This window comes from Dreissena polymorpha, chromosome 10, assembly GCF_020536995.1.
Source record: "Dreissena polymorpha isolate Duluth1 chromosome 10, UMN_Dpol_1.0, whole genome shotgun sequence".
In the NCBI taxonomy this organism is placed as follows: domain Eukaryota; kingdom Metazoa; phylum Mollusca; class Bivalvia; order Myida; family Dreissenidae; genus Dreissena; species Dreissena polymorpha.
The window spans coordinates 53,132,187-53,146,643 of NC_068364.1; positions in this window are offsets into that span (position 1 = coordinate 53,132,187).

Below are 14,457 nucleotides of genomic sequence, written 5' to 3' on the forward strand. Positions count from 1 at the left end.
TTTACTAAGTTTGTCTTCGAACTACGGCGTTCTTAAGTCCCAGTTGAACGGTAAACAGTCGGAAATTCAGAAGAAACAACAAATTTAGTGTACTTTCACTTTCACGACCATTATTTTGAGGCAGAAATCGGTGTTACGGACAGAAGACGTTTTCATTGGTTGAAAATAAAATTGGTAAACTTGTTCTATAATTTACGACTTATTCAACCAATCGATAACAAGATAATAATTTACCGCGTTCCATCAAAAAATGGATTCAGTTTGAACATAAAATATAATATTTGGTGTATTTTCTACTTTTTCTGAGTATTTTTGTTGTGCCGTTACCAAAGAACGACGTAGTTCGATGGCAAACTGAGTAAATGACAAACGCACGTGGAGTTTATAGCAAAGTTCTTGTTTAATTGTGAACAATCGACCGAAAATCGCCTTCATTCATTACTGACAGCTGGACGTCAGGAATTACACACTTTGATTTTGGGGTGCTATTTGTGAAACTTTTGGCTGTTTTGGACATACTTGGACGATTTTCATCAAATACAATGTGTTTTATCATAGATGGACGCTTCCTGCTGGCAACCGCAACGACATATGTGTGCATTGTTTGATCTATTATGCTTCTGCATTGTGTTATTCAATACACCTGTGAAATCATCGTTGGGTACCTTTACTCTTATTATATATATAAGGACCAAAAAATTGTTTCAAGTACCTGTGTCTACACCCACCATTACCGGAAGCAAACGCTCTTTCGTTACCTAGTTGTACTGAGATAATGCTGGTTATTATCGCTATTATATTTTTAATATTTCCTCAATTTAGACTAAATTAAAAATCACATAACAAAGTTTGTATCTTTTGACTGTAACGCAATATACAATTTACGTAACACGTAGTTTAAAGGTGTTTGTTGAAGGTACCACAAGGTTGAAATGTGTCTAATGCACGTAACACATTGTTGAGATGGTATTCTAAACACTTGATACACGAGCTGTTTATGATGAAATCAAAATTGCAACAGGGCTTGGTAAAATCTGTTTCGAAATCAATTATTTACACTCGTCGAAAATCTCGCTCAATTAAAAGACGCTGTTAACACGATACTTGAAGACACGGGATAATGCCATACATTAATTATATTTTATGGCAAAACTGGGTTGAATGAACAAGTTCCGGTATTAATTACTACTAAATAAACGTTTTTTTTATAAAATTAAAATTTGCTACATCATTCAAAATAATCTGTTTAGTTATCCACAGGTGTCTACTGGTTTGCTCAATTTAAAAACAAAAAAAAACATATTTCAACAGATTTCAATTATTTTTGCAGACAATAACAGTTTGAAACATCTGGAAAACATTACATCAAGCTTTTAGTTGTTTTCGGACACTCTTAGTTTTCGGACACCTCCTTTTTAGCCACAAAAAATATTTTTCGTGGCTATATTTTCGGACATAAGGATTTTTGACCATAACTAATGACTCCAATTTTTCGGACAGTATATTTTAGAGCGCCAGTTTACCTGATTTCTGACCTGTTTTCGCTTATCTGGGACCCTTCGATTATGGAGTTTTAAAACCGGATTAAGGTCATAAAACCTGGCATAGAATGCCCTGAGAGCAGTGGACCATTACAATTTCGTTATTAGGAAGATTACCATGTATAACCGTTATAAAAAATGGTTTCACCCAATATCATTTGAAATGATATCGTATTAAGGAAGCAGTATGGTTGTTTTTTTATAACGTTTTTATATATTTCAGGTAAGAGATTGCAAATAAGTGAAGTTGTATTTATGTCTCTAAATTTTCGGACACTCGTACTTTTAAATATTTTTCGTATCTAAATTTTCGGACACACAAAAATGTATATTATTTTTAAGTGTCCGAAAACTTAGAGTAATTACGGGCATCTATACTTATAAAGATCAAGTATCTTAAATTATTGCACAGGTCAAACGTTGATATGTTTATGAAATATTTCTGACAATAACACGGAGTCGACAAGATGACATTTATGTGTTGTTTTGTTAAAAAAACTAAGAGTAATTACGGGCATCTGTGTTATATTATGTCGCAAGTTTGTAGTATGGTTGTGTGTGGCCTATGAGCTTTTTTACAGCTAAAATAGTTCTTGTTGTTTTGCGAGGTAAAACAGTCTCGCCATTTTACAATTAAGATCTGCGTTTTACCTTGAACTGTAAGTCAAACAAATTGTTGTTATTATTACTTTTAGGTACATTTTTCTGTCAGATACATGTGGAGTGACACAGTGGTTACTGCGTAACAGACGTCTTCAGCCGAGTTCCCATCAGTCATCAGGTGTTTCGCCCCTTATCTCGGAACACCCTCTTGATGGCGGGGCAGCAGTTATGATCGGCTGTGATGGCTTCCATCATGTTGTTTCAATGCGTCGTAGCCAGAGCCAACTGGACGCCCTCTCTGACGACTTACCAAGGGCCCGTACACTAGCACTGCCTTTGTTGCTCAAAGCTCCGAGCGCTTTCCACACGGATTATGCAGGGAAGCCCCTACGTCCTACTTTTACAGGAGAGATCCATGACGTGTACCCTCTCTCCCTGCACATTTCTGCCGGTTCTTGCATATATTTCACAATTTATTCTTTGCATGTAGTATATAGTGTTTGTTAAAGAATATGCGATTCGTACTCGATTTGTTTCGTACCAGCAATTCGTACTCGACATGTTTCATACAAACACAATTAGGTTTATTTGATTGTGTCTTTTATATGTTATTACTTCATTTAGCTCTAAAACTGTATTTTAAAGCATAGTTTGAATGAAAAGTAATTTTATAAGATGTGTGTTGTTTATTGGCGCTCATAATATAGTTTCATTCGGTAGTACAGCCATTATCAATCTTCATTCGTTACTGCTGCGCCTTTCACCAAGATGGGAGTGAGAGTGGTTTTTTGTTAAACTGTTGATCGTTGAATAATATGCATAGTTAACAAGTTTGAGATTATTGTGTGATTTGTAAAGCATAACAGGTTATATTCAAATTATAGAAAATTAACCATTTGAAGAGTACATTGTATATCTAGACACCTGTTGAGTGTCAAAACATGTTATTTTTTAGAACATTTACCAGAAATGCATCGACACTGTGTTTGTATTGTTTAATTTTCTTTGATACATTCAATTATCAGTATTAGACAGATACCTTGGTCCGTCTTATTTTAAGAAAGTATTTTACTTTATTTAGAATACCATTTACCATGTATACTAACACATCATCTTTCTCAGAAAAAATAGACGTAACTATGTGCATGTTCTCGACACATATTTGTTAATATATATTTGTCATTTAAAATGTTTTGGCTGTTTTGTAAGTATTCGTTTGTTTTGTTACAGCGATTACTGGAGTATAAGAAGTCAATAAACCGTTAACTGCTGTTTCGGGTTAAATCTGTACACTTACTTGCAGACAAAACACAGAGCTGTAACCCATACAACATAACATACATTGATTTATACCCCCGAACATGCCGAATAGGCAGAAATGAAGAATTTGGCAATAGGAGCTTTTTTCAACTTTGATCTACCAGTTTGTTCTGAAAAGAAGCCTTGTTGTTTATGTGCACCATAATTTGTCACAATGGTTTAAAGTAACATTACAACTCAAAATTAACGAAAATTTCGTACAATATTTTGTAAAATAAACTTAATTAATTAAAAATCAGTGTTATTTATGGCAATTGCCGAAATTTCAACACCAGATTTGGTCTGGTAAAATAGATGTTTGTAGATACAAAATACTCATTTTTATTATTTCCCGCAGCGATATCTTTTCATAGGACACATAATCACTAATATGGTGTTCGTGTGTCGTATGAATAGATCTATTCACGGGAAATTAAAATGGAATTAATTGTGTCATAAATAAATAAAACGAGCATTTTGTATCTACAACAATCTATGTAATCACACCTCATCCAGCGTTGAAATTGTGGCTATTGCTTTAAGGGACACTGACTGTTTAGGTGCTAACTTTATTTTACGAAATACTTTACGAAATTTTCGTTGATTTTGAGCGTTATAGAGACTTTAATGTTTCATTATTTGTCTGCTGGATATCATTCAATATATGGTGCAGCATCAGACCCATACTTCATATTTCTGCACAATAAGTAAATATATTAGTAAGTAAGTAAATGTATAGTTTATGCAATACACCGAGTTTAATTTAGATACATACCTGAAAAGCATTATTCAAATTCGGCAAAACAATTTCGAGTGACAGAGCAGACAAGAACGCGTTTAACAATTAAATGCTGCATTGTTCTGTTTTCAAGGGGTGAACTTTATCTTAAACGTTGTAATTATGTTTATTGTTAGACTGTAAGTTAACCCATTTATGCCTAGTGGACTTTCCCATCCTTCAAAATTGGATCGATTTATTTCCAAAATTAGGGATGTCTAGTATATATATGTCCATATTTAGACTTTTTCTTACAGAAAATCATTTAAGCAAACAGCGCCGACCCTGATGAGATGCTAGGCATAAATGGTTTTAGATGTCAAGTTTTTTGTAATGTATTTAAATCACAAGTTTTATCTTATTGGACCTGTAGATTACATTACGGATACATATTTTGCGTCCGATTGTTGGTTATTGTCGTAATAACGAACAGTTTATCATTCCACTAACATTGATTTGTATCATTGAGACGATTAACCGTTTGTTATTTATGAACTAACAAACAGTTTACCGTATTTTTTTTTCGATTCTACCACATATATACGTATTATTTCGGCTGCATAATATTACAAGTGTTGGTTGCATGCCGTCTTTGTCCGCGCTAAACACATACACGAGAGTTTTCTCGACGTCAGCATGACACAAAGATTCAAAGATACATTGACGTCATGCCAAAGCAAACTGAACTAATGCACTAATGAGCTTATCTTTAAAAAAATGTGTGCGCTTGAATATACAGTGCGCTTGAATATACAACCTGTCTGATTGATATATTTTTAACAATGCTGCATTATTCAGAAATACGTTTTCAAATTTGTTCGCTATTTCGCACGTTTGCGCACGAGCATTTAACAATACCATGTCTTAGATTTTCTTCAAACTTTCCATATTTTAAGAATTATTGTCCTTTGTAAATTAATTAACGATTTTCAAAGAAGTCCGGTGTATATATTGATACAGACATTGTCAACTTGAACTTGTATAGATGTATACATGTATATCTCAGTCATCGCTTGCGCATTGCAGATTAATGTAACGATCTCAGTCAGCGCCTGCGCAATGCAGATTAACCTACTTCCATCATACTTTCAATAATTGACATCTGTTGCGCTTGGTATTAAATATATATATCGGGCATGCGATAACAACACTGAAATGTATTACGAATCACAGATGTAAATAAAACAAAAATGTTGGCAGTGTTTCAAACATGAATCCATTGTACACAATATTGTCGGTTCCGGTCAATATTGCTAGAAACTTCGTAACGCCCACCCACGGCATTTGCGGACAAGGCAATATTTCATTATATGTTTTATAAGAAATTTCACATTATTCGGTTAAAAAACATACGAAAATCCATGTAAACGTCATACGTTTGTATATGCGATTACAGGTTAATCAGTGTCTATATATCAAGCATATGCGATTATACGTACATTATTATCTATACATCAAGTATATGCGATTATACGTAAATATTGTCTATATATAAAGTATATGCGATTATACGTAAATTATTGTCTATATATAAAGTATATGCGATTATACGTAAATATTGTCTATATATAAAGTATATGCGATAATACGTAAACAGTGTCTATATATCAAGTATATGCGATTATACGTAAATTATTGTCAATATATCAAGCATACGCGGTTATTCGTACATTATTATCTACACATCAAGTATAGGCGATTATACGTAAATATTGTCTATATATAAAGTATATGCGATTATAGGTAAATTATTTTCTATATATCAAGTATATGCGATTATACGTACATTATTATCTATACATCAAGTATATGCGATTATACGTCAATTATTGTCTATATATCAAGTATATTCGATTAAACGTAAATTATTGTCTATATATCAAGTATATGCGATTATACGTGAACTATTGTCTATATATCAAGTATATGCGATTATACGTAAACTATTGTCAATATATCAAGTATATGCGATTATACGTCAATTATTGTATATATATATTAAGTATATTCGATTATACGTAAATTATTGTCTATATATCAAGTCTATGCGATAATACGTAAATTATTGTCAATATATCAAGTATATGCGATTATACGTCAATTATTGTCTATATATCAAGTATATTCGATTATACGTAAATTATTGTCTATATTTCAAGTATATGCGATTATATGTACATTATTGTCAATATATCAAGCATATGCGATTATATGTACATTATTATCTATACATCAAGTATATACGATTATACGTAAATATTGTCTATATATCAAGTATATGCGATTATACGTAGACTATTGTCTATATATCAAGTAATGCGATTTTACGTCAATTATTGTCTTTATATCAAGTATATTCGATTAAACGTTAATTATTGTCTTTATATCAAGTATATGCGATTATACGTATATTATTTCCTATATATCAAGTATATGCGATTAAACGTTAATAATTATCTATATATCAAGCGTATGCGATTATTTGTAAACTATTGTCTATATATCAAGTATATGCAATTATACGTAAAATAGTGTTTATATATCAAGTATATGCAATTATACGTAAATTTTTGTTTATATATCAAGTATATGTAACTATACGTAAATGATTGTCTATATATCAAGTATATGCAATGATACGTGCATTAATGTCTATATATCAAGTGTATGCGATTATACGTCAATTATTGTCTATATATAAAGTATATGCGATTATACGTCAATTAGTTTCTACATATCAAGTATATTCGATTAAACGTTAGTTATTGTCTATATATAAAGTATATGCGATTATAAGTAAATTATTTTCTATATATCAAGTATATGCGATTATACTTATATTATTTCCTATATATCAAGTATATGCGATTATATGCGATTATTTGTAAACTATTGTCTATATATCAAAAATATGCAATTATACGTAAAATAGTGTCAATATATCAAGTATATGCAATTATACGTAAATTTTTGTTTATATATCAAGTATATGTAACTATACGTAAATAATTGTCTATATATCAAGTTTATGCAATGATACGTGCATTAATGTCTATATATCAAGTGTATGCGATTATACGTCAATTATTGTCTATATATCAAGTTTATGCGATTATACGTCAATTAGTTTCTACATATCAAGTATATTCGATTAAACGTTAGTTATTGTCTATATATAAAGTATATGCGATTATAAGTAAATTATTTTCTATATATCAAGTATATGAGATTATACGTACATTATTGTCTACATATCAAGTATATGCGATGATAGGTTAATTATTGTCTATATATCAAGTATATGCGATAATACGTAAATTATTGTCCATATATCAAGTATATGCAATTATAAGTAAATTATTGTCTATATATCGAGTATATGCAATTATAAGTAAATTATTGTCTATATATCGAGTATATGCAATTATACGTAAATTATTGTCTGTATATCGAGTATATGCAATTATACGTAAATTATTGACAATATATCAAGTATATGCAAATATACGTAAATAATTGTCTATAAATCGATTATATGCAATTATACGTAAATTATTGTCTATATATCAAGTAAATTATAGTAAACGCATCCTCCGACCGTCATTCTTTTTGTCGTTCCATCCTTCCGTCCATCATTCTTACTCGATTCTTGTGCGGAACATATAAAGGGAATTCTTTAAGTGCCTTTAACAAATGTTCATGATAAAACAATTAACGGCAAGAACGGAGTACAGCTATATTTTTCTTTTCTGGAACTATTGTCCGTTTTAATTTTTGCATGTGCTATATAAATGTATAAGTTTTTAAATATTATAACAAAACTTAGAGCACAACAGAGTAGAGTACACTAATAGAATTTCTATCTTCTCGCATTATTTTTGGAGTTATTGCCCTTGGATTATTTGTGCATAGTAAATGTTTGTTTATCATAACTGCAAGCTTTAAAATACTTAAAATTACATATAATGTTAGATGACTCTTTGTGAATTGTGCATGTGCCAAGAATCAATTCAAATATAGCCTTATAACTTGATATAGGATGTTTAGAGGAGAAAGATGGTAAAAAACAATTACGATTTTTAAAACATATAAAGATATTGTCCATTATTTTTTGAGTGTAAGGGACCCACCTACATAAAGTTTATGTCCCGTGCAACGCATATTAACTTAAACAGTATTTCGTGGATTCAAATAAGACTACACATATTAATACGATGATTTAAATATCAAATTTGTTTTTGAATATTTATATGGTTATTGACGTTTTTTATTAGTTTCCTCAGCATTTTGTATTTGTGTATAACACTTGAAGATATTCAGATAAAACTTGAATATAGAACCGTTTTGATAAGTGCTTAGTGCAAGATCAATATATGTACATGTATTTTCAGTGGGTCTCTTATTGCGATTGCCAACTTACAAAGTGTACCTTTATTGTGAATATATTTACTGAAATTATTTAAGGGTTTCATAGGAAACTTCATTTTATGATGTAAGACAGTAAGACAATGAGAGGCGGTGTGGAGCACACAAACCATTGCTCTGTATCTGATAGGACAATGAGAGGCGGTGTGGAACACAAAAACCATTGCTCTGTATCTGATAGGACAATGAGAGGCGATGTGGAGCACACAAACCATTGCTCTGTATCTCATTGGACAATGAGAGGCGGTGTGGAGCACACAAACCATTGCTCTGTATCTGATAGGACAATGAGAGGCGGTGTGGAGCACACAAACCATTGCTCTGTATCTGATAACGCAATGAGAGGCGGTGTGGAACACACAAACCATTGCTCTGTATCTGATAGGACAATGAAAGGCGGTGTGGAGCACACAAACCATTGCTCTGTATCTGATAGGACAATGAGAGGCGGTGTGGAGCATACAAACCATTGCTCTGTATCTGATAGGACAATGAGAGGCGGTGTGGAGCACACAAACCATTGCTCTGTATCTGATAGGACAATTAGGGGCGGTGTGGAGCACACAAACCATTGCTCTGTATCTGATAGGACGATGAGAGGCGGTGTGGAGCACACAAACCATTGCTCTGCATCTGATAGGCATTGGCTAATTGCCATTTGTTTAATTTTATTGTTCAAAGTCTAAAATTTATTGCAACGAAATCGCTTCTATCAATATTCGTGATTGAGAATTCTTAGTTTAAATAAATACATTATACTTGTCTGTTTTCTCCAACTTTGGATGTCAAAAGGCAAGCACACGAATTGAACGTAAGAATAAATTGTGTGTGGGTGGGTAAAAAATACTTCGGTACATAGGACTATAAGTGACTGCACTTTTTCAATTTTGCGTAAATAAACATTCGCCATTTGACACTTATATTTTTCGTCTGAACGATTTACCGGTCCTCCATATAGCGGAAATAGATTATCTTACATCAAACGTTCTTTTAAACATGAAACTCAATACCACAAACAAAATCAAAAGGTGCGATATTTCCCATAATTACTACAGACACATTTTTATTGTTTGGAAGCTTGTTTTGCTATTGCGTGTTGGATGTCAACTATTAACACATGATTTTGACGATATTTTTTTTAGTTACCAAGTTTCTTTAAAGGTAAAAGTATAAAAAATATGCATATGGCATCTACATTTTTTTGGAACACAACACAACTAAGGTACATATATTTTGGAACGAAAAGGTCGTTAAATTAAAAAGTAAAATACAAACAAATGATAGGTTAACACGAACGCAAACGTGACTGGAGCTGTCGGATTTCAGAGCGCTTAACTAAAATTGTCCGAGATATTGGACATTCTTTTAAGAAACGACGGATTTGTGCGTCTCATTTAAAGCAGGAGCAGACTTTTTCTTGACAACCACAAACCTAAATACGCAATCTCCACGCAAAGTTGTCGTCCCTTGCTCTCAAATACAATATATGCCATCACAAGAAAATCCTAACAGATTTGGTAGGATTTTAATCTTTTTTTCAAGTATTATATATGAAAAAAAGTATATTTTTCTTTTTGTTTTAAAAAAAGTGTAAGTTTAGGTTCATAATAAATAATAAATAACCTAAATTAAACAAACAAATTAAATATAACATTGGGACAGTTAGTGTACCACATGGCTCAGCTATCATCGCGTGGCTGGTTATAAAGGCAGTGATTTGATCCAGCTACATGCACGCTGGTTCCAGTCAAATCTCTGTGAAAAGGTTGCTAAATACAGAGAGTTACCCAAATAGTTTGTTAATTGATTTTTGTTAAAAGATACATGAGATCCTTATACGTCAATCGCAAGTTATAACGCAGGCGTTGAACTGTTGAGTAAAAATATACAAGCCGAAGGCAATAGCAGTTAAGCCTCACAAACGTTCTAATTTAATTTAATAATGACACTTCTTGTACAATTGTCAAGCAAGAGTTAACAAACCTAGCTTAAGGTTGCATTATACTTAAGGACGAGGTTGTTTGAATAATATCCAGAAGATGAATACTGGGAAATTATATTTTATAAAAACACCACTTTACACTGCTTGAGCTGTCGATATAAAACCCGACACCGGGACGTAAAGTACTTTTCGATTTAACCCATTTATGCCTAGTGGACTCTCCCATCCTTCTAAATTGGATCAATTTATTGCCAAAATTAGGGATGTTTAGTATATTTATTTCTGTATTTAGAATATTTCTTACAGAAATTCCTTTAAGCAAACAGCGCAGACCCTGATGAGACGCCGCAACAAAGTTTACTGTATACTTACTATATATCACGTTTTTTTTTCAAATAAACAAATGCCTTTAAGCAATAAGACATGTTTTATCAGCCAAATAACACAAATGCATATCTAAGTTTAGAAGCCAAGAAACCAACTAGATTTATACTAAAACCTTTACTTGCTTATTTCGTTCTAATCCAATGTAATAATGACACTTCTTATACAAGAGTAAACTAATCTAGCCTAAGGTTGCATTATACTTAAGGACGAGGATTTTGAATAATATCCAGCAGGTCAATACTGAGAAATGTTATTTAAAAAAAACACCACTATACACTTACTGAGCTATCGATATAAAACCTGACACCGGGACGTAAAGTACTCTTCGATTTAAATATACGAACAAACACATTTTACCTTTAAATAACTATATATCAAGTGTTTTTAAATAAAAAAATGCCCATGAAGAATGAGATATTTTGTATCAGCCTTATATTAAATAAAAGTTCATATATATTTTTAGGAGCCAAGAAACCAACTAACCACGTAGATTTATACTAAAACCTTTACTTGCTTAAACATATGTTGAAAGACTGTCATTCTAATCTGCATTAGCGTCAGCATCATAATCTTCATCATAAACCTCCTCCCCAGCATCAGCATTCCCACCATCAGCAAAAGCATATCAGCAAAAGACAAATAAAAACAAGAAGAATAAAAAACTATCCGCGTTCTATATCCTTGAAACATATATTCAATTGTAGGAATATATTGAATGCTTTTTCCGTACATCTGGACTGTTTTGTTTATTTTTATTTTTCATTCTATACATTTTACTGACCTCGTCAATATGTATGTGGTGGTCGAGTCGAGGACATCCCCTCCACGCCGTGCATCAACATATAATATATATATAGTAGATACTGATGCATGATTTACAATTTTGCATGGTAGACAAGTGCTAATAACTGCGTACTAAAATTACTGTCATAAAAGCAACACATGAATACCATTTATAGAATGTACTTCTAAATATTGCAAGTCAGAGTGCTAAATTGACAGTATTACTTAGTAGCCAAGAGCTCGCAGTTAAGGTAGCGCACCTCTAATGGGCACATATCCAAATATAATCTAATTAATTATTTTCTTAATCAGCATCATTTCACTGAACTACATGCAAATTTGTAGGTAGGCTTTCCATGCTTGTTAAAAAAATATACCGATTTTTTCAAAACCACCCCCACGCTCGGCTTTTGTCCAATTTATTTTCACCCCTGGGGTATATAAAAGTTCCATAATTCATTCAAATTTCCAAATATGGGCATGCAGTTGGTGTGTACAGATGCTGTAAAGGTGTTTAAAGTTTAAACAAGATGAAATAAGTATTCTTTTACAGACATTTATTTTTTACAAATTTTTATCTATGGAAGAGCGCCATGAAATGTAAGTGATTTCAGCCAAGTAAAAATTGGGTCGGTTAAAAACAAAGTGTCATAAAATTCAAAATAGTATCATTTAAGTCATATTTTAAACTTAGTTTTTATAGAAACACTATATACAGCAAAAATACCAAGAAATAGACAGATTTACCGTTTACTTTTTGAAATAAAAATAAAAATGCAACATGCATGGTTCGTATTTTCAGCAGTAAATCACCCAATTTCGCCATAACGTTGTTTAAATTTTAATAATTGAAGAATGTGCATAAAAATTGCAAGATATTTAATAATAAATATAGCTTATATGCCATATTAAATCAAATTACGTTAGAAAATAAATAAAACGCGTCGCAAAAAAGTATACGTCGTCGGCAGGATTCGAACCTGCGCGGGAATATCCCAAAAGATTTCTAGTCTATCGCCTTAACCACTAGGCTACGGCACCTAATAGTAGGCTCTTCAACCTTCGAAGAAATCGCGGGAAATCATTAGAGGTGCGCTACCTTAAATCATACGAGTTAAAGATAAGTTGACTAATTTTGTCCTTAAAATCAGGCAAAATCAGGCATCTTAACGTTTTCTTTCTTAGAATTTTTTCTAAGAAAGTTTTTCTGAGAATTATGTTTTTCTATAATTATGAAACAATAAATGACGTTGCTGTTTGATTTCAATAAATAAATAAAACTTTTGTGATTCTCCACATTTTGATGTCACGAACATATTGAATACAATAACACGTTGTTTTGAGGTTAACACAATACTTCGGTTCATTGGAACTTGAAAAGACATAACGTGTCTTATCTCCAATATTAAATCCGTGAACATATGTTATTCCGATACTTTTGCTTTTTTTCTCAACAATGCACCCACCCACTTCATAATGAAAAAAGGTGCCCACATTTTAACCGTTTTCACTCACTTAAGAAGCAACAACACTAATTCAATCTAAAGGTATTTATATCGTCGAGCGACCCGAAATGACGCTCCCCTTTTTTGACGCCATTTTCGTTACGAACAATTTATTACAGTTGTTACTTCATTATGTGGAAAATAGCTAGTTCAAAGGTAAGATATGGTCGATTGGTTGGCAATTGATGTTTTTTTTTATGTATTTTGCATAATGCAAAACTTTTGAATACTTTACACCAAATTTTCTTTGCAAATAAGACCGTTGGAAAATACGTCGGTTTCGGCGGCAAACTCTCACTAGTTTCATTCATAAGTCACGTGACTTTCATGAGGCAAAACATCGTATATATATATTTATTTTCACTACGAAAAAGTTAAATGCATCAATTACCATTACATGTGCTTGTTTATATTTTTATGTTTTTCCCACAACTGCCTCTGATGCGATTACATGTTTCTCCCAAAACCAGGTATTCACGAAACGTTTTTGCCTAAACAGCGCGTTAAAATGCCATTTTTGAAAGTTATGCACCTTGTCCCTTTGTCCTTCTGGGAAAAACACTAAGTGATACTCAATTATTGAAACACGATTATTGAATCGCAGAGAATATATCATTATAATTAACAAGCGTTCAAACATTGCAACCATTTTCAGTTAATTATTAATTGCAAACGGAAATGCTGAAAGCGCTTAATAATATAGAAGCCATGTAACGTTTTGTCCCACCTGAATAAAACATTAAAATTAAATAGCACTTAGAATTGTAATCAATACAGGCAGATTGAGTGACTGGTGTATAAAATCCATTTAGAGTCTGACGCTTCGCGTATCAACGTATGAAAATGCCGATGGGACGACGATAAACATTCAATAATTTAAGCCGCTAATATTACTCTGGTTCAATTTGGCTCAGAAAAATGGCAAACACGATTGTACATTCATATTTTGAATTAAAGCACACTCAAATCTAACCACACGTTCAATGATTGTGTGAATGGGGTTCTTAAAGAGATCTTTTCACGTTTTGGTAAATTGACAAAATTGAAAAAAGGTGTTTCAAATTCGCAAATTTTCGTTTTAGTTATGATATTTGTGAGGAAACAGTAATACTGAACATTTACCATGGTCATATATAGCCATTATATGCATCTTTTGACGATTTAATAACCTGAAAATTATAAAGCGTTGCAACG